Genomic DNA, 22,320 nt, shown 5'->3' with positions numbered 1-22,320 from the left:
GACCCCGATTCACTCCAGTGTGGATTCTTGCTGGTGCCTGATTCTTGGTGGGAGAGTTTTGGGGGGCTGCATTTTGCCCCAAGACAGGTTTGCATCAACTGCAAGATGAATTGCTCTCAACAGCTACACTTTACAGCAGTCACCGGCTTGCTTTGTGGTATGCTGAGGTAATCCACTTTACCCTCCAAGACCAAGAAAACATAACCAGTTTGGAGAAGCAGAGAAGAAGACTACTCCTGGCCTAAATGCTCACCAATTCTCCCTGGTGATTGCCAGGAAAACAGAAAAAATATGTATGTATACTTAGAATAAAACTTTCTTCATAATCACACCAGAAGACCCATGTGGATTGGCCATAATGTGACCCAGAGCTTTTAATTAAAAACATGGTGGATTTGAACGGCCATTCAAATTAGCTTAAGTCACAAAGGAACCTGATGGCTCCTATATCCAGGAAGATTGCTGGGAAGTTTGCAGGTTTATGGAAAGAGCATCTGCCAACATTGCTCATAATCTCTTTGCCTCATTCTCTCCTCGTGCAGAGGGGCTAAGTGCTTTGCAAGCATTATCTTGCTGGGTACTCTGTGAAGTACTTATTATTGTCCTCAGGACACAGATGGGGAAATCAAGGCTTAGAAAGAGGAAGTGGCTTCCTCAAGCATACACAGCTAGTAAGTGTGGGAGCCAGGGTTCAAACACAAGCTCTTTATACCATGCCACACAATACAGTAAAAATAGGTAAGTGGAAGGCTGCAAGCACCCAATTCCCTAATGCATGTGTTCCCTCCAAGAGGACCAAGAACAAAAGACAGTTCGATAGAGAGCTGAGAACAGAGGTTTGGGAGTCAGAAAGACTCCCAACGTACTACTGTGGCCTTGGACAAATTGCTTATTCTCCCTGATCTTCAGTTTCCTCATCCATAAAATGGGAAAATAATGCCTACCCCATAACAGTTCTGGGAATAGAGATCACACATTTATATCTCATAAGCAGAGTGCTCCCTTCTTCCTCCCACTCTCCCTTAGACAAAAAGGATAAAGGAAAATATCAAAAATGGCCCTAATCACTTGAAAAGTCAAATCATAAAAGGCAGATAAGTTCTTGAATAGTGAACAACCTCATCTACAAATAAAAAAGCTTTAAACTAACATGCAAATGAAAAATAATGGGGCAGGGCGCAGTGGCTCATGCCTGTAATCCCAGCACTTGGGGAGGCCAAGAAGGGAGGATGGCTTGAGGCCAGGAATTCAAGACCAGCATTGACAACATCACAAGACCCTGTCTCTACAAACAAATAGAATAATTAGCCAGGCACGATGGCACATACCTGTAGTCCCAGCTACTTGGGGGGCTGAAGTAGGAGGATCGCTTGTCCCCAGAGTTCAAGGCTGCAGTAAGCTACAATTGCACCACTGCACTCCAGCCTGGGTGAAAGACTGATACTTTGTCTCTAAAATTTATAAATATATATATATATACACACACATATCTATATATCTATATATAGATATGTATGTGTGTGTGTATATATATATATATATATATATATATATATAATAGAAACTTTTTTTGGTGATTGGCAATTCTTTTAAATCACGAATGCCTGCTTGTGACTAGGGCATGGGGAAATGGCAATACTGGTTATGACTCACTAGTCACTTCCTACGTACAAGGCACTGTGCTACAAGTTTTACATTCTTCATCTCATTTCATTCTCACTGCAGACTTCAGAGCTTCAACCTTAATTTCTGCTTTAAATTCTTCTGCAGCTGGTGGAAATACCCATTCCATTCAGTAAACATTTATGTACATACTCGCATTAACGATGCTCATGCTGAAGTGTGTAGGTCTAAAGTGTACTGATATCTGCAACCTACTTTGAAATGCATCAAAAAAATAAAATGGATTGATAGGCAAATAGAAGGATAAATATTCATGTAGAAAACAAAATAGTAAAATATTAATTGCAACATCTTGACTTCAAAAATTGTTATAACAAAATGAAAAAGAGGCAAATTTCTAGTAGCTGCCCCCGTTAGAGAGGGCAGGTGTTCAGGCTGCCACAGTCCTCAACACTCTTTAATGCCTATATTGGCCTGCTTCACCGGGTCATGAGACCTGCTGGTACTTTAGTTTGCAATCTCTGGAGCACAGAGTGATAGAGAGGTGATAGAAGCGGGCATCCTGAGACTAGAGCAGAGCCCTGCACCCTCCTATTCCTGAGGTCCCTGTTCCCACGTATCCATTATCCATCTTCTAGTCCCTGCCCTTCCAGAGGTCCAGCCGGTCAATGTCACAACCTGGACTCCCCTGGAATCACAGCCTCAGAGGAGAGCTGGTAGATGAGTGGTTTCTTTAGAAGTGAGGTTCTCAAGATTAGGATGGAGAGACAGAGGAAATAAACACTGAGGGAGAGAGAGAGCCACTGCAAAGATGTGTGATTGATTTGGCCACTGCTGAGGTGACTAGCTGATCCATTCACGGCCCTTCCTAGAAGTCTTACGGAAGGCATCTGAGAGCTACCTGCCCAAGGGACAAAGGGGAAGAGTTTGTTCTTACCTCGTGTTCCTCACTAGCTGAGAGTTTCCCACGAGGCATTAATTAATCCCTCACACTTTCCATTGCACAGGGCTGAGTATTCCTACTAACGTCCCGCACCGCGGCATCAGGGAAGTCCCAGCGCAGGAAGCAAGGGTGCAGTCTACACACTCAAGGCTGGGTGTGGTCAGGTTTCAAAACCCATGAGAAGCTGGTCTCTCGCAGCCAAGCCTGCAATGAGGGTGAGGACTGGGAGGATTTTAAATGATGCCCAAGAGGTATGGGTTATATGGTCCCCCCTGGCAGACCCCATCCCTTCCCTTTGCAACACGCATTCCTCCTCTGCCTCACTGCTAACTCCAGCCCCACATGTGATCATGGTTGGTCTGAACTTGCCAGGGCACGTTTTTATCTTTTGGCCACAGATTTGCCTGAAGATGACCGTGGAACTCAATTCTGGCCAATACGATGTAAGTAAACATCTTCTGGGGCAACTTCCAGAAAAACCTTCTGCTTGTCTAATACACAGGGATGAAGCTGGAAGAGCCCAAGGCCCATGTACTCTCCTTTCCTCTTTCTGCCTGGAACACAGAAGTCATGCGTGGAGACAAATAGCCATATTCCAATCATAAAGTGACGAATGTTATAATAAAACTAAGATTCTGGGAATGGTGAAGCAGAAAGGGGTGGGGGGACCCAGGCCTCTGACAGCACCAGGTCTGGACTCCTACCTCTGGGTTTCATAGGAGAGAAAATAACCCTGCTTCTTCAACCTCCTGTAGTCTGCCTTTCTGTTGTTTGCAGAAAAATGCATTCTTACTGCATACTCTTGAAATTTCCCAGATGTTCAAGAACTTACTTTAAACCTCCTTCTACCCACTATTTTTCGAAATGCTTGAGCAAGCAGGTCCTTATTTCCTAAAAAAAAAAAAAAAGCATAACTAAAACTTCTCCCATTTCAAGAAACAGTCGCAAATGTTTTTAGCTCCTGCTTTCTCAGAGAGTCATTGCATCCAGGGTTAGACCATGTTTGACCTGGAAGAAGACTTGATTTGCTTAAGTCAGCTGTAAAAAATACAAGAGAGGAAAAAAAGACAAAAAACAAAAGCAAGCACATCTACGGGGCTCGAGGCACTGTTCACAACAGAAAGTCACGTGTCCCTGCTTCTGGTGGTGATTGAATTTGGAAAACTCCCACATGCAAATCAAGCGAAAGAGTATGTCATTCTATCTACCCACCCGACATGCCCATTGCTGTGAAGGACAGAAAAGCAAGCATGACAGAGGAGCTATTTAAAGAGCTGTTAGGAATACTAGAGAATGGCACATGAAAGTAAAAAAAAAGATCATAGCAACCAACACACCACAAGCTGCAGAAAGCAGGGAAAAAATTCACCGAGTGGGCCGGAAAAGAGTGTTATCTTGAGAAAGGTCAAAGGAAAAGTAATGCTTGAACAGCAGCAAGTGGAAAGAGCTGATGGACGCTTCGGGACACGTGGGTTCTGATCGGAATGCTTATCTGGGGGACCGTGACTTCATCTCTCAAATCTTCACTGAGCACCTGCTGGGTCAGCTCTGCTTGCCACTCGGAAGACGAAGATTGATAAGCTGGGTTCCTGCCCTCATAGAGCTCACCTTGCTTCTCAGTCTCTCCTACTTTTCTTAAAGGTCTTCGATTCTCAAAGACCTACAAGGAGGAATTTTCCGCACCAGTTTTCCCGAAGTGTGTTCTGTGAAACATGCTGTTTTCTCCAGAGATGCCACAGGGAAAAAAGAAGAGAGATTCTGTGAACAGATCAACTGGAGACAAGTCCTTTTACCTCCTCCTCTAGACCTGCCTTGTCCATTATGGAAGCCGCTGGCCACATGTGATTGTGAAAATTTGAGTTAAAAGTGAGACTTCAGTGCCTTGGTCTCACCAGCCACACTTCAAGTGCTCATAGCTAGGGTGGCTAGTGGGTACCTTACTGAGCAGTGCAGAGGACGTTTCTACCGTCCCCAAGAGGCCTCCTGGACACGGTGCCACAGGTAACTCTCAGACACACTGCCATGTCAAAAGCTCTGGGAAAAATAGGCTCTGCAGTAAAATAACATGCTAAATTTTCCAACTGCTTCCCACATTCATCTATCCTACCACCCTTCAGAATGACACAGGTTAGCACTGCATGTGACCAGATTTTTGCAGGACATGCTTTTCAGACAAGAAACTGACAGCTGTTCCTCACTCTACCCCAACAAGCTCTTCTTTGTATTTAGCTAACTTCCCATTTGCTCATTTTCTTAGCTTTCAACTCTGCCATTTGAGGAGTGCAATCGAATTCCCAAAAAAACAATTTGAGAGAAAATGCACAAAGACGACGCTGACAAGCGCTGTTGTATTTGGGGAGAAAATAGGGAAAATGAATCTACCCACAGCTCGAAAAGGAATAGTCAAGTCCATTCTCCCACGTCCACTGGGTGGAATACTACCCTCCCTCTAAAAAGGATGGTTCTAAAATATATAAGTTGCAAATGTTTACGACCTCACGAAAGTGAAAAAATGAGGATGTCAAATAGCACATATGTGATGACGTTCACTGTGTGAAACCAAAGTATGTTTGGGGGAAAAAAAAAAAACATGCCAAAATGTGAGCGTGCTTGTGTTTAGGGGTGGAATTGGGTATTTTTTTTTTCTTCTTTCCTTTATTTGTCAAATATCTTTTCAAAGCACCTAGTACTTTCAGGGGGAAAAAAATATACTGAAGGAAAAACAGCCAAGGTGTAGGGGGCAGCGGTGGTTCTGATGACTCACTTTGGCCCACGGATTTTCGGACATCGTCTCTGTTCTAATCAAGCAACTGGGGCGGCGTCAGCCCTCTCTGCCTGCCGTGAAACGCAAGCGCGGCGGCCTCTCCTTCACCCCCGTCGCTCTGAGCAATTCTCCAGCATCCAGGGCACAGAGAAGTCGCAAGAGACGTTTCTCTCCAGGCTCCCCTGACGGCTGCCCGCCTGTGCCATCTCTTCCCCTTGGGAAAGCCGCGGCCAACACCATGGACCGTCCCTCCCAGCCCCGGGCACCAAACCCTGACTTCTCTGAAAACCCACCTCCCATCCGTCCTCACTCTCCGTGTCTGTCCCATCCACCCACCTAGATGGCATCTCCCATGATGTGTGTGCCCCAGCCCTGGCCCCGATTCTGGCAGGTGATAAATACGCAGCCATTTCCTTTCTCTTTCTTCCTCTCCTTTTTAAAATTATACTCTTGATTAAACAACAGAAACATTTCTTTGCAAATGCCAGCCTGAAAAAAGTTTCTTCGGCTGATATTTTTTTTCAGCCAGTTCTTCTTTCATTTTCCCTTGGAACAACCACACTTCACTTCTCCTGCCTCCCCCCAACTCCCACGACTTGGGAACAATCGGGAGGCCAGCACCAGGCTGGATGTACTCAACAGCCATTAAGCAAAATGCAAAAGTTAAACCAGTTAAGCCCTGCTGGGTCACGCAGCTGAGGAGAGAGCAGCATTTATTAAATTATGCATCCGGTGTGCCTTTTATTTCCTCAATGAGAATGTGGTTTATAAATTGTTACAGGGATTACCTTAATCAATTAACTTCAACAACCTGCAGCCTTGAGGCAATTGCACTACATTATGCAGAGTGGATTGAGCATTTGAAAGGACCGTGATTTGGGTTCTGAACTCTGGACATTCCGTGGGTCAGGGAACACACGGGGTGGTGTGCTTGTACCTGGCCCAGCTCTTTGGAAGTGTTCCCTCGCCCCAGCTGGGTGACTCTCTCAGGAGACAGAGTCACAGTGTCCCCATTTGCAGGGTTCAGATTGTGTCTTCTAATCACAGGAGCCTCATATGTTCAGGAAGAAAAGTAATTCCAACAGCGTCCTGGTTAGACTGACCGGAATAATGGGAAACCGAGGGCCTTTGGTGACAAGCGGGTTTCTAGAACAGTTTTGCTTTTAACATCGTAAGTAAGTAGCTGGGCCAGGCGAACCTGACCTGTGAGAAAAATTCCTCGCAGGCCAACAGTGGAGAGTCTGACAGTCACTTCTCTGGGGCCTGCTATGTGCCCGAGAGCAGCAGGGAACGCCAGGAGAGTACGGCCCAGCACCGGCCTGGCCGCAAAGGGCTCGCAGCCCCCAGGGCTCGGCTCTTGGCACCAAACAGGCTCCTATCAGCGTTTGGATGTAGAAGCACCACAATTCAATATGATACTGCTGTGAAAGAGACTAAAAAGATTTCGGTGCCCTGGTTCCCCCACCTGCTAGCTCTGTGACCCTGGGAAAGATCCTTAGCCTCTCTGTGCCTCAGTTTCCTTGCCTGTAAAATTGGGATAGTCATAATGTCCACTTTGCGGGGCTGTTATGAGGAGTAAAAGGAGCTGAGATTTGAAAAGCAACTGGGACAACATCTGGCTTAGGTTTCATTTTTGCATTCTGCTTGATGACTCAGGGCTAAGTTGAACCTGGTACTGGCCTTCCAATCATCATCAAATCATGGGAGTTGGGGGAATAGAGGGGTAAACTGCAGATAGGGATCAAGAGAAAATCACAGGCCGGGCGCGGTGGCTCATGCCTGTAATCCTAGCACTCTGGGAGGCCGAGGCGGGCGGATTGCTCGAGGTCAGGAGTTTGAAACCAGCCTGAGCAAGAGTGAGACCCTGTCTCTACTAAAAATAGAAATTAATTGGCTAACTAATATATATAGAAAAAATTAGCCAGGCATGGTGGTGCATGCCTGTAGTCCCAGCTACTGGGGAGGCTGAGGCAGGAGGATCGCTTGAGCCCAGGAGTTTGAGGTTGCTGTGAGCTAGGCTGACGCCCGGCACTCACTCTAGCCTGGGAAACAAAGCGAGACTCTGTCTCAAAAAAAAAATAGAAAATCACAAAGGAGCTGGCTGGAAAAAACAATCCATCAAAGATAGATATGCACACTGACATTTGCAAAGACATTATGTTCTGTTTACTTAATCTTTGAGGTGCAATTTAGAAACAAAGAGTCATCATATAATTGATAGTCAAATTTGAAGAGGTACAAACTTGAATGCTGCCTTTTCCACAGCCCCCAAGGGAAGGATCTTCATTATTAAGGTAGCTGCTACTTCTAGAAATTCTCAGGTCACGATTAACATCAAGTCGTATGATGAATATCAAAATATAGACAGGCACTTAGGAGAAGCAGCTATTGGGGAAAACTCTATTATTGTACCTTGTGTATCACCCAGGGTCCAGGCTTGAAATAAATGGCATGCTTAAAAGAGATGATTGGAGAAAATTTAATAAAGGATGAACTCGCAAAGGCGTGGGCATGATTAAGGGAAATCAACAGGGAATGGGGAAATGCCCCCAAGCTGGCAATATCAGGAGGTCATTGCCTGGACCCAAAGGCACAAGTGGAAATAATGGGGTCCAAGGTCTGGAGAGACCCCCCGCTGGAGGAGGACCACTTGGCGGATCTGCCGCCTTAGGTGAGGAGCCCAGTCTCCACCAGCCTAGGACATGATGGCTTGAGCATCAATCTCCTGATGGTCCCACTGGACCAACCCAACTGGAAACCAGAGGACAAAGGGCTGTGACTGATGCAGCCCACACAGGCTGTCCCGCCAGGGCACAGAGCATGGCGGGATATTAAGAAGCACACAGAGAAAACCTAGCGCATCTCAATGGTAAAATTAGGGTAATAATAATAATGCATTTGTCATAGAACTCTTCTGATGATTACATGAAAAAAATTATGTAAAGCACAGTCTCTAGCACATACAAATGCTCAAGAAATGTTAGCTTATTGCAGGATTATCAGTCCCTACAATCAATTTACCTCTGAAGTACTGTGTATGCACACTGATATTTTTTAAATAACTATACAAGTGAATTCCTTCTAAAAAAAAAAATCCATCTAATCATGGCCTGGGGGATTTGCATCAATTTATTTGTCTATTTGTTTGTTTGCTTGTTTATAGTGAGAAATTTGCCAAAGAAGTCATTTCAAAGGTGGATGTCTTCACCACACTCACTCAAAAAGAAAATCTTCCTTTTTTATGAGGAAGTCTGTGGCTTGCAGGTAATATCCACTGCCCATCAGGAAAAAGAGCAGCTCTTACAAAAGGAGGTGATTTTTCTGCAAAGAATCTGCTGCTTCCAAATTTGTTGAAATTGACTCAATTTTTTTTTATATTTGTCCCAATACCTGTGTCAAAATCTGGTATAAAGAGAAGTTGTAGGTTTATCTGTGACCTGAGAAATATAGTGGAATGAGAGGTATTTCAGCATAAAGGGTTCCTGAAGAAAGCTTTACTATCTTCTCCTCTGGAAAGGAAAAGAGAAGTTTTTGAAAATCAAATTACTGATCAAAAGCTCGACACTAAAATGAAAAATGTAAGATTGCTATCAATACCATTTATATCGGAGGATTCTCATTTCTTGTGGTCAATAATTTTGTACCAGGTATATCTGGAGATTTGTGTCAGCCTGTGGCAACCCTAGTTTATAGTTTGAGCACCTTATAGTGATAAACTCCTAGCTACAAAGCTTCACTAACTTTCTACCTGCCCTTGGGCAAGCCACCGGACTCTCTGTACCTCCATCTGCAATGGGAGCCACAGAGCCTCCTTCAAATTGCAGCTCTCCCACTCAGTCACTAAAAGACCATGGCAAACTACTTACCCTCTAAAGGCCTCCGTGTCTTCATGTACAAAAGGGGAATGATAATAGCATGCGCTTCAAAGGGCTGTTGTGAAGACTAAATGAATAACTGAACACAAAGCCATTAGCGCAGTACCTGGCATTCATTCATGGAACAAATATTTATTGAACACCTACTATGTGCTACTTGCTGTTGTAGGAACTGGTGATGCAGATTTAAAAACAAAAGTCCTGCCTTCATTGATCTTACATTCTAGTTAGAGAAGACAGACTATAAAAATAATAAATTGGCAAGTTATATAGCACATTAGAAGGTAATAAATTCCACAGGAAAAAAAAATAAGCTAAGATAAGAAGAACCCAGGCTGCCAATAAGCAAAGGGGGGCTACAATTTTAATAAGGTGGGAGAGAAGACCTCAGTGAGGTGGCATTTTATCCTAGCAAGCAGCTGAGATAATGGGGTGTGAGCTACGGGGATATCTGGAGAAGGGAATGCCAGGCAGCAGGCTACAGTGCAAAGGTCCTGAGAAAGGAGAGTCCCTGACATGTTCAAGGAACTGTCAGGGGGTCAGACGTGGTCAATATCAATACATTTTGGAGGTAGAAGCAGCAGGACGTGGTGATCTGGGATGTGAGAGAAAGAGAAGGGAGGGGTGACTCCAAGGTTTTTGTCTTGGGCAAGTAAAAGGATGGCACGGCCCTGTCCTGGGTCACTGAGTCAGCCAGCCTGCTCTTTTTATTACTTTATAATCAAAACTTCCAAGACTTGATCTGGACTCTCATCTAATGCCAGCGCTGGTATGCTGGTCCCCTTCCTGTGGTCCCCAATCCCTGGGCCGCAGCCCATTACCAACCCGTGGCCTGTTAGGAAACAGGCCGCCCATCACCACCTGAGCTCCACAGCACCCCGCGCCCTGACAACACCCAGCCCCCCAGCCCCTATCCGTGGAAAAATTGTCTGCCATGAAACCAGTCTGTGGTGCCAAAAAGGTTGGGGACCACTGCTCCACACCATGTTCCCATTCATTGTTTGCCAATTAAACCTCAGTCCCTTCCGGACAGCTTGGACACCATGCCTGAACTAATCAGTCAACAGCATGTGTTAAGGACGCTTCACTCAATATTAATTTCTAGGCTCAGTTGGCTCAAATTAGACTCAGAGAGATTGAAGAGATTTGCCAAGGGTCTCATCAAAAGTCAGAACTGGGGTGTTCAGCTTGTGAAAACTCATCCTGCAGGGCATGAATGAGGTCTCTCCTCTAAAGCAGTAGTTCAAAAGCTTCTGGAGACCCTAGACCACTCTAATGGAAAAATTTCCTAATGGAAATCATCGATCCTATCCCCTGAAAACTGGGCACACACAACTCTGCAGATGATTTCTGGAGGTTCATGGACTTTCCCACTCAAAGCTCATCTGTAAACCTGCTCAGGAACCCCAGGCTACAAACCTTTGCCTAGAAGCAAAGTTGAAAATAACTAAATTATTAGCTAGATATATATGTTATTATTTTGAATAGATGGTAGATATAAATGGTAAAAAAAAAAAAAAAAGAAACTAAAATAAAAGGGTACAAACCACATTAGATGGTCCACTACTATCTTTTAGCATCTCTGCTTCCCTGACCAGATGCATCCATTCCTAACATATCCTTCTATAGACATCCAGAGATAGGCTGCGTGTGTGTGTGTGTGTGTGTGTGTGTCTGTTTTCACACAGAAGGTAGCACAGTACACATATTTTTCTGCTTCTTGGTTTTTCTCACTTAACATGCCATCTATCCTGAAGGTCATTCCTCAACAGAGTTTAGAGGTGCCTGATACTCTCCAATGGTCCCCTAATGCTCTCGCCCTTGTATAGTTGGCTCTTATTGATGAATACTTAGGGATCTTTTAATCTTTTGCTGTTAAAGAAAATACTGCAGTTAACAACCTTGAACATCACTGTTCGTGCTCATTCGGGAATATGTCTGTAGCAAAATCTTCCAGAAGTGGGATTGCGGGTACCAATGACACGTGCATTTTACATTTAATAGAATTTCCAAATTGCTCTCCAAAGGAGTTCTACCAGGTTACACTTCCACCAACAAAATTATCAAGTACTTTAATAACATTACCACATATTTCCCAGAACTGAAATTATTAATTTTTTTTTATTTAAAAAAAGAAACCCATTACAATGAAATGCTTCCTGGATTCTATTAAATAGTCCAAGTTTATTCCACAAATTATTCTCACAAGTAAAAACAAACAATCTAACTCATAAATTCACACTTAGCTCAGACCAAAAAGCAAAGGCAGGCACTCAGAATGCCCATCTGTTAATGAGGGACTCTTTCTTGATAACAACCCCTTCACCTTGTTATTAACATATAGATACTCCATATAATATCTTATCAGAATTGAAGTTTGTTTCAATTCCAAAGGAACCTCAGATGAACAACCTAGAACAGAAATAAAACTTTAAAAGATCAAAATCCCCAGAGAAATGAAAAATATCAAGGCCAGAATCCATTCTCATTTCAATTAGTTCTAGTGAAGACCTATTGAATTCTAATTCCCAATGTTGCCAAAGAAAGTGCTCATTAAGGCAAATTGAGACAAGGCTTAACCCTGCTGTTTTCCCTTCATTCTGAGTAGAACATCCCATGCTTTCCGAGTTGGACACATTGTACTAAGCACATTTAAGAATGAACAAGAAATTGGTATTAAATTAAGTGCATTGGGGAGAAAAATAAATCTGAACCTGGATGTGACAGCCAAGACTCTGTCCATGAGTTGCAAGGGACTAAATATTCAACTTACTCTAGCTTCAGAAAAAAAAAAAAAAGTTCAAGCACATTTTGATTCAGGGGTCCAATGAACACCATCCCAGAATGGTCTCTTCCTGTCTCATGGCTCTGCTCTCCTCCACACTGCCGCTCTCAAGAGAGATGTTTCCCAAAAACTACAGACCTAAAAGCTCATCGTGGGAGAGACAGCATCTCCTCCTCTGAACACATAGGACAAAACTGCTGGACCCTGAACAATGACCCTCAACCATGCCCAGCCTTGCACCAATCCTGCATCTTGGGAGGAGGAGGAGGACAAAGCTTGTTTCCACTCTCCTTCTGCCACTCTCTTTCTCTTCTGCTTTCAGTGCCTTCAGGACCATCCTCAGGTATGAGGGAAGGGAGGGTTAGAAAGGAAAAGGCCAGCTTTTTATTAGAAGGTACTTTAAATCAACAATGGTAATAAAACACAAAGATGGTCATTATATAATGGTAAAGGGAGCAATTCAATAAGAAGACATAACAATCCTAAATATATATGTATTAATACCTAACACAAGAGTTCCCAGATTCATAAACCAAATTCTACAAGATGTAGGCAAAAACATAAACAGTTGCATTTTATTTATTTTTTTTTTTTAGAAATGGTACAGTAGTTTAATATCTAGAATCCTAGACAACAGATGTGAGGTATCCATTCCTACAGGAACTGGTTGTGTTTCCTACTCGGACCAAAAAGATTTGTTCGCTTAGAGACAACACGGCTAGCTTTGTACTTACAATGTGTATGCTTATGCACACACACACATATGCACGCACACCTACGTATATATTCCTTCATTTGGTTTTCTAGCATTTCCAAGTTTGGAGTAAAAGTTTCAACACAATTTTTTTTCTCCAGGGAGGGGAGAGGCGCGGATAGGTATTTTCACACCTAATGGGTGTGGTGCACACTGTCTGGGGGATGGACACACTTGAAGCTCTGACTCGGGTGGGGCAAGGGCAATATATGTAACCTAAACATTTGTACCCCTGTAATATGCTGAAATTAAAAAATAAATTAAACAAAATTATTAAAAAAAATTTTTTTTCTCCAGTCTGCAGTGGGACAGACATCATGCTTATGCAACTTTAAGGAGCCCATTCAAAGCTGAGGACACGTGTCCTAAGGAGACACAAAGAATTGCTGATACTCTCACTCTTTCTGTGCTAAAAAGTTCAGAAGGTAGAAACTTAGTTCCTAAAACTGTATTCAGAAGACTGCTTAGGAAGGTCTGCCGGCTTCTCCCTACGGAGGATTCAGCAGTGGGTGAGCAGAGTAGGTATGGAGATAACCACTTCTTCCAGAAGGGGACAGCCTTATGCAGAATGGTGTGGAATTCACCAGCAGCTCTTTTATGGTAGACTTCTATCAGGACCCAGCTGTATAAATAAGCCTGCTGCCTCTGAGTGTAGGGTCTTCTCATCAGCACTTTGAACATTACCGGAAACAAAAACTTTTCTTCCTTCAACTTTATCAACTTGGCTATTTATCACAACAACAGAACAAAGAGGGATAGGTCTTTTAAAACTGATGTTGAGATTTGCAGTCATGACAATTCCCCCAGCTATTAGCGCAGACATACCAAGAGTATTATCAATCATGGTTGCAATGGCACCTCCATGAAGGAATCCAGGCATTCCTTCCAGGTAAAGACCTCCTTGAAACAAGCAAACTGTCCTTTTCTCAACATCATCATAGAACATCGCACGTTCAAAGCCCAGGCCCTCCTCAAAGCTGCTGGTGAAGAGACAGGTCTGTGTCATTACATCTTCTTTTGTTAATTTTGGGTCATGAAAAAATGTTTTGAAGTCTTGTATCCTTTGAAGGGATCCATGTTTATATAAAGGCAAACATTTCCAGGAGCCATCTTCACATTTCTTCATAAACTGGTCAAAGAGGAGTCTTAGGTCCTTACTCCAGCAGCGTGGGTCGGGCCTCGCAGAGCGGGGACAGGCGCCTCCCAGCTGGCCTTGCAGGGCCCCCAGCGAGCGCAGAGGCGTGGCGCAGCTCCTCAGCATGGCTCCGGCATGCAGGTGCAGTTGCATTTTAATTGTGAGGGACTTCAATGCCCTACTGACAGAACTGGACAGACCATCAAAGCAGAAAATGAATAAAGAAACACTGGACTTAAATGAGACTCTAGGACAGATGGACCTAACAGACATTTACAGAACATTCTACCCAAAAACTACTGAATATACATTCTTATCATCAGTACATAGGACATTTTCCAAGATTGATCATATCTTAGGCCACAAAACAAGTCTCAGTGAATTCAGATAACAAAAATCATACTATGTATGTTCTCAGACCACAGTGGACTAAAACAACAAATCAATTCCAAGAGAAACACTCCATTCATCACAAAGTCATGGAAATTAAACAACATGCTGCTGAATGATCTTTGGGTCAATGATGAAATTCAGATGAAAATCAAAAGATTCCCTAAACTGAATGACAAAGGGGACACAAGTTTAAAAATCTATGGGATACAGAAAAAGCAGTCCTAAAGGGAAAATTCATAGCCTTAAATGCCTTTATCAAAAGGACAGGAAGATTACAAATTAACAACCTAATGTCACATCCCAAGGAAATAGAAAAAGAAGTCAAACCCAAAGCCAGCAGAAGAAAAGAAATAACAAAGCTCAGAAGAGAACTAAATGAAATGGAATCCAAAAAAACTACAAATGATCAATGAAACAAAAAGTTTGCTCTTTGAAAAGATAAACAAAATTGATAGACCACTAGCCAGATTAACCAGAAGTGGAAGAGAAATGACTCAAGTAAACTCAATCAGAAATGAAAAAGGAGACATTGTCACTGATACCCACAGAAATACAAAATATCATTCATGAATACCTCGAAAACCTCTTAGCAAACAAAATAGAAAACCTAGAGTAAATGGATAAATTCCTAGAAACACACAACCTCCCAAACTTGAATTAGGAAGTATTATAATCAAAATCCTGAACAGACCAATAATGAGCAGTGAGAGTAAAGCAGTAATAAAAAATCTCCCAACAAAAAAAAGCCCCAGACCAGACAGATTCACAGCCAAATTCTATTAGACCTACAAAGAAGAACTGGTACCTATCGTACAGAAATTATTCTATAACATTGAGAAGGAGGGTGTCCTCCCTAATTCATTCTATGAAGCCAGTATCACTTTGATATCAAAACAAGTAGAGGACAAAACAAAAAAAGAAAACTACAGACCAATATCCATTATGAACATAGATGCAAAAATCCTCAAGAAAATACTAGCAAACCAAATTCAACAACACATCAAAAAGATAATTCACCATGATCAAATGCGTTTCATCCCATGGATGCAAGGATGGTTCAATATAAGCAAATCAATAAATATGATTCACCATATGAACAGAAGCAAAAACAAAGACCATATGATTATCTCAATAGATGCAGAAAAAGCATTCGATAAAATCCAGCACACTTTCACAATAAAAACCCTCAAAAACTAGGCATAAAAAGAACATACCTCAAAATTATAAAATCCATATATGACAAACCCACAGCCAACATCATACTAAATGGGGAAAAATTGAAAGAATCCTCCCTAAGAACTGGAAAAAGCCAAGGGTGCCCACTGTCACCACATTTATTCAACATACTATGGGAAGTCCTAGCTTAAGTAATCAGACATGAGAAAAAAATAAAGGGCATCTAAATTGGGAAAGAAGAGGTCAAACAATGCCTGTTCACTTATGATATGATCTTATAACTAGAAAACCCTAAAGACTCTGCCAAAAGACTCCTAGAATTGATAAAATAATTCAGCAAAGTCTCACATTACAAAATCAATATATGCAAATTAGTAGCATTTCTGTATACTAATAATAGTCAAGCTGAGAGTCCAATCAAGGACTCTCAATACCATTTGTAATAGCTATAAAGAAAATAAAATACCTAGGAATATACTTAACAAGGAGGTAAAAGATCTCTACAACGAGAACAATAAAACACTGATGAAAGAAATCACAGATGACACAAACAAATGGAAAAACATCTTTTGCTCATGGATTGGCAGAATTAACATTGTTAAAATGTCCAAAGTACCCAAAGAAATTTAGAGATTCAACACAATCCCCATCTAAATACCAATGTCTTATATCACAGACCTAGAATAAATAATCCTAAACCTCATTTGGAACCAAAAAAGATCCCAAATAGCCAAAGCAATCCTAAGTAAAAAGAACAAAACTAGAGGCATCACATTACCTGACTTTGAAATATACTACAAGGCTATAGGAACCAAAACAGCATGGTACTGGTATAAAAGTACAGACATAGACCAATAGCACAGAATAGAAAATCCAGAATTAAAACCATCTGGTTACAACCAACTGGTCTTTAACAACACAGGCAACAACATACACTGGGGAAAGGAAGTCCTAGTCAACAAATGGTTCTGGGAAAACTGGACAGTCACACACAGAAGAGTGGAACAGGACTTCTATCTCTCACCATATACAAAAGTTAATTCAAGATAGATAAGAGACTTAAATGTAAGGCATGAATAAACAAAAATTCTACAAGAAAACGAAAGGTAAACTCTTTTAGACATAAGTCTAGGCAAAGAATTTATGACTACGACCCCAAAGGCAAAGATAGCAATAACAAAAATAAATAAATGGGACTTAATTAAATTAAAAAGCTTGTGCACAGCAAAGGAAATAATTAACCGAGTAAATAGACAACCTACAGAATGGGACAAAATATTTGCATACTATACATCCAACAAAGGACTAATATCCAGAATCTACAAAGAACTCAAACAAATCAGCAAGAAAAAACAAGCCCATTAAAAAGTGGGCAAAAGACATTAACAGAAGTTTTTCAAAGGAAGAGAAACAAATGGCCAACAAACATATGAAAAAATTGCTCAACATCAATAATCATCAGGGAAATGTAAATTCCCCTATCAGAATGACAATTATTAAAAAGTCAAAAAAAAAAAAATAGATGCCAGCGTGCATGCAGAGAGAAAGGAATACTTATACACTGTTGATGGGACTGAAAATTAGCACAACCTCTATGGAAAATTGTATGGAGATTCCTCAAAGAAATAAAAGTAGACCTATCATTCTATCCAGCAATCCCAATGCTGGGTATCTACACAAAGGAAAAGAAAAAATGAGGTGGTAACACATGCTACAGTATAGATGTCCCTTGAAAAAATCATGCTAAGCAAGCCATAAAGTATCACGTAGTATCACATACTATATCATGCCCATGGTAGGCAAATCTATAGAGATAGAAAGTAGAGTATTGGTGACTTAGGACTAGGGGAAGACGCAAGGCTTGGGCATGACAGTTAATTGGTGTAGGGTGTCTCTTTTTAAAACAATAAAAATGTTCTCAAACTGAGGTGATGTTTGCACAGCTCTGTGAACATACTAAAATTTGGATGCTTTAAATGGATGAATGGTATGGCAGGTGAATTATATCCCAACAAAGCTAGTAAAAAAAAAAAAAAACAAAGTAATGAGCTTATAAGAGGATTATGACCCAGAGCCTCTGGCTAACATCTTGAATTCAGCTCATGAATTCAGACCCCATCACGCTGTGCCAGACTTCTCAACTACAGAACTGTGAACTAATAAATGGATGTTGTTGTAAACCACTAAGCTTGCGGTAATTTGTTATACAGCAATAGAAAACTAACACATGTGCCTTTGAGCAGCAGGAAGGATTTCCAGATGGTTCTGTGAACCTATGAGTTCCCAGTTTTCAGGGGAGGAGATGCTGCCTATTGATCAGAATGAGCCTGGGAGGAAGACAGCCTCTCTCAAATTACTGAGCTCAACAATAATGAGACATAAGCTGGAAGGCAGCCACCATAAACAGGATGAAAATTGAAACCATGGAGCCACACAGCTGGGCAGATGGCAGAAGGAAAATTACAAACTCAGATGTACTACAGGGGCTAGAAAATCCACATCTTCCACTGCCTTTCTTTTGCCTTCAGTTTCTCCTAAGGCAAAATTCCCTACCAAGCCCACAAGCCCCTGAAAGTTCTTTTTCCTGGTGATCTCCCTGACCTGATCCCTCTCCATTCTCCACCTCATCAACACATTCTTATCTCATTAGCTTTCTCCCAGTACCTGGAACATGCCAATTGCTCTCCCACCTCTGGGTCTTCGTAGGTGCTGTTCCCTTGGCTGGCTTCATCTTCAGGTCCAGCTGACATTTCTATACATCTGACACTTCTTCTTAAAATGCTTCCAAGAAGCCTTCCTTCAATGCTCAATCCAAAGTCCGTTTCTCCTTCTCATATGCTATCTCTGCACCTTGCTTCTCTCCATCATAGGACTCATAAGAATTTGCACTCGGATTGTGTATTTTCTTGTTTTCTTATGCATCCTCTGTCTCTAGCACTAGATGTAAACACCAGTGGTGGCCAGGATCATGCTGCCTTATTCAATCTTTGCTTGCCCATCAGGCACTCAATAAATAAGAATGAATAGGTGACTGCTTCTGAAGAAAGGCCAGCAAGACAAGGAGACTGCAGAGTTATACTCTCCAAATCCCAGATTCGCTCTACAAGTCTTGGTGATCAGTCATCAACAAAAAAAAAGACTTATTAGCCCCATTTTACAGATGAGGGAAGTGCAAGTCAGAGAGATTAATAAACCACACAGCTTCTTAAAGAGCGCAGCCAAGATTGGAACCCATTTTCATTGGGCTCCAAAACCCATGATTCTTCCACCAGACTCTGATGCCTTCAGTCTTTCTTCACAGAAAACAAAAACAGATAAATGGGACTACATCAAACCAAAAAGCTTTTCCACAACAAAGGAAGCAATTAACAGAGTTATGGATTGGAAAAAAATAGTTGCAAACTATACATCTGACAACAGGTTAATATCATGAACATATAGTGGGCCGGGCGTGGTGGCTCATGCCTGTAATCCTAGCACTCTAGGAGGCTGAGGCAGAAGGATCACTGGAGGTCAGGAGTTTGAGACCAGCCTGAGCAAGAGCAAGACCCCAGCTCTACAAAAAATAGAAAAATTAGCCAGGCATGGTGGCATATGCCTGTAGTTCAAGTTACTCAGGAGGCTGAGACAGGAGGATCACTTGAGCCCAGGAATTTGAGGTTGCAGTGAGTTATGATAATGGCACTGCACTCTAGCCAAGGTGACAGAGTGAGAGTTTATCTCCAAAAAAAAAAAAAAAAAAAAAAAAGAATATACAGGAAACTTAAACAAGAGAACAGCAAAAAACCAAATAACCCTATTTGGAAATGAGCAAAAGACCTTAATAGACATTCCTCAGAAGAAGACATTCAAATGGCCAACAGATATATGGAAAAAATGCTCCACATCACTAATCATTAAGGAAATGCAAATCAAAACTGCAATGATTTACCACCTCGCTCCAGTTAGAATGGCTATAAACAAAAAGACAAAAGAAAATAAGCACTGGCAAGGACATGGAGAAAAGGGAACTCCTGCACACCACTGGTTGGATTGTCAATTAGTATACCCACTATGGCACACTATATTGAAGTTCCTCAAAAATTTAAAAATAGAATTACCATGTGATCCAGCAACTCCCCTACTGGGCATTTATCCAAAGGAAATGCAATCGGTACGTGGAAGAGATGTCTGCCCCTCCTCCATGTCTATTGCAGCACTATTTACAAAAGCCAAGATACGGAATCAACCCAAGTGTCCAGCAACAGATGAATGGGTAAAGAAAATGTGGTTGATACACACAACATAATACTATTCAGCCATAAAAAAAGAGAAATCCTGTCATTTGTGACAACATGAATGGACATGGAAAACACTATGTTGAGTGCAATAAGCCAGACACAGAAAGACAAATCCCCATGATTGCACTCATATGTGGAACCTTAAAAAAAAAAGAGTTGACATCACAGAAGCAGAGAGGGGTAGAACAGAGGGGTTACCAGAAGCTGGGGAAGGGGTGGAGGAGGAAAGAGTGGGGAAAGGCTGGTCAACAGGTGCAAAGTGACATTAGAAGGAATGAGTTCTCATGTTCTCACACAGTAGGGTGACGACTAACCATAAGGTATGAGATATATTGCAAACAGCTAGAAGAGAAGCTTTTTCATGCCCTCACCACAAAGAAATAATAAATGCATAAAGTGACAGTCACACTAAACACCCTGATTTGATTATATAACATACATATGTATTGAAATATCATATTATACAATTACAAAAAAACCAATAATTAAATAAGAGAAGGCTTCTTGAGAAATTAAATATCCTAAGTCCTCACAGTATCCAGTCCATGCCCAGCCCACATGGAGTAGAAGAGGGTCAGAGAAATCCAGGTGAAAGGAATTTGGGGCAGGCCACAAAGCGATAGGCAGAGAACGAGTCCCCACCATGGTCCCCTGCAGCCTCCACATGGACAGGGGCCTTGGCATGTCCACTGCTGTATCTTTAGCACTAAGAATAGCGCCCAGTACATGATGGACATTCAATAAATACTTGTCAAAAGAATTCAATATTTAATCTAAAATGTTTAGGGGATCATTGGTATGTGCATAACAAGGGTCTCACCTTGAGTGGAATGCCAACTAGTATGAGCATGCTTGCCAAATTGGTTTCAGTTTCTTAACCTAGACACTATTGACATTTGGGGCCACCCTGTGCACCAGAGGTTAACAGCATCCCTGGGGCCTCTATCTCTAGATGCCAGTGCATCCACCCCCCCGATCCCCACCAAGCTACACCAACCACAGATGTTTCCAGATATTTCCAAAATCACCTTATCTTCCTCTCTCCCCTCACACAGTGAGAACCACTGAGTCACATGCAGCAGAGCCTAAACCTTACTAAAACATGGTCTTAGATGCGCAGAGATTCTCACTGGAACAAAGAAATACTCAAGAAGGATGCTCAGCTCACCTTCTTTTCCTGTCTAAAATTGATCAATTTGGTTTCAGTAGGAACAAAGGAGGGGGTCCTGACTTCTCTGCAGGACACCACAAGATGATTCTGGATCCAGACACTTATGAGGGCTGGAGGGAGGCCTTGGAGTTTAAGCCACGTGGATTCCTGAAGAACTCGCCAAGTGCAGTCTTCCCAGAGTACGGCTGTGGGAACATCCAGATTTGATCTGAAATGAGGCCTGTCTTCTCCCACCTTGGGATGCAAAAGTAATTTCAGCCTAAATCAAGTTCTCTAACACTTAAAACTTCTGGAATAGAAGGTGTGAACCATACCACAAACCACAAAAAGGTGGTGGGGGGAAGATAATTTCTTTCATCAGAAACACTGCTGAATTAAAGGAAATTGAAGATCCAGGTTTCCCTCACTTTGCATGCGATATTAACTAGGAACACGCAGTGCAAAGAACCTGCGGGCATCAAAGAATTTTCTAAGTGGCACCGTGAAGCCTCTTTGCACTTAGACTCTCATTCCCCCGAGAGAACTGCTTCTCCGAATTCTCTCTTTAAATACACTTGTTTAGCAGAACTGATTCCACCTAATGAACGACAAGGAACAGCACAGAATTCAGTGAGGGCACTGAGTTCAAAACAGCATCTCACACCTGCTCTTTCTCTCCTTTTTCAAACATACCGAGGAACAAGGGTGTTTTGATCTTAAATGTCAGGCCTGCTCTGTGGGGTTCCTCATTCTGCTCCCTGGCAGAATATCACAGGAAAGGCCAGCCACGAGAGAATTTTCTATTCCAGGTGGTGAAAGGAAAGTTCAGGTTGGTGTTCGTGGAGCATTTTGCTGGAACATGACCTATTACGTATGGGCAGGGGAGCTCGCAGGGGTTACGGTGCGCTCTGCAGAGTCATTTTTTAAATATGTTTCTAATGTACGGGACGTTCCCTGCTGACAAAATGTTCAAGAGAAACTCACAAAAAAGAAGCAGTAAAAAAAAAAATCCTTTTTCAGAGAAACAAGTTATGGAAACCCACCACAGCCGACACTTAGCCTTTGCCGCTGCCCAAAAACATCCCCACGTTCTGCCAAAACAATTTGGGGTCTCTGCTCTTGGGGTGTAGGTTTCTCCTTTAGTGTTTGGTTGCTCCATGGGCTTCCAAGTGGTAGGGTTTTGTGGATAGTGGAGGGATTTGAAAGATCACTCTGAACTCATTGAAGGCCCCTTTATTCTCACATCACTGGATGATGACTTCATGGCCAATTCAAAAGTGCTGCGAAAATACTGTTCAGACGTGCACATTGCTGTGGCATGAAAATTACAGAGCACAAAGGCATTTGCAGTGAGGTGCATATGTGAGATACTTTCATCCATGTAATCTGCCTAGGACAGGGTTTTTCAACCTTGGAAATACTACACAATGGACACTTGGGGC

At 42.2% G+C, this 22,320-nt stretch overlaps 1 pseudogene; it reads right to left on the bottom strand.

Moving 5' to 3' along the window:
* Positions 1 to 13,339: 13,339 nt before the first annotated feature.
* Positions 13,340 to 14,005, bottom strand: LOC105862293 (acyl-coenzyme A thioesterase THEM4 pseudogene; annotated as a pseudogene).
* Positions 14,006 to 22,320: the final 8,315 nt, after the last annotated feature.

The sequence above is a fragment of the Microcebus murinus genome, chromosome 16 (assembly GCF_040939455.1).
Source record: "Microcebus murinus isolate Inina chromosome 16, M.murinus_Inina_mat1.0, whole genome shotgun sequence".
Classification (NCBI taxonomy): Eukaryota; Metazoa; Chordata; class Mammalia; order Primates; family Cheirogaleidae; genus Microcebus; species Microcebus murinus.
This window is presented reverse-complemented; position numbering and strand designations above follow the sequence as displayed.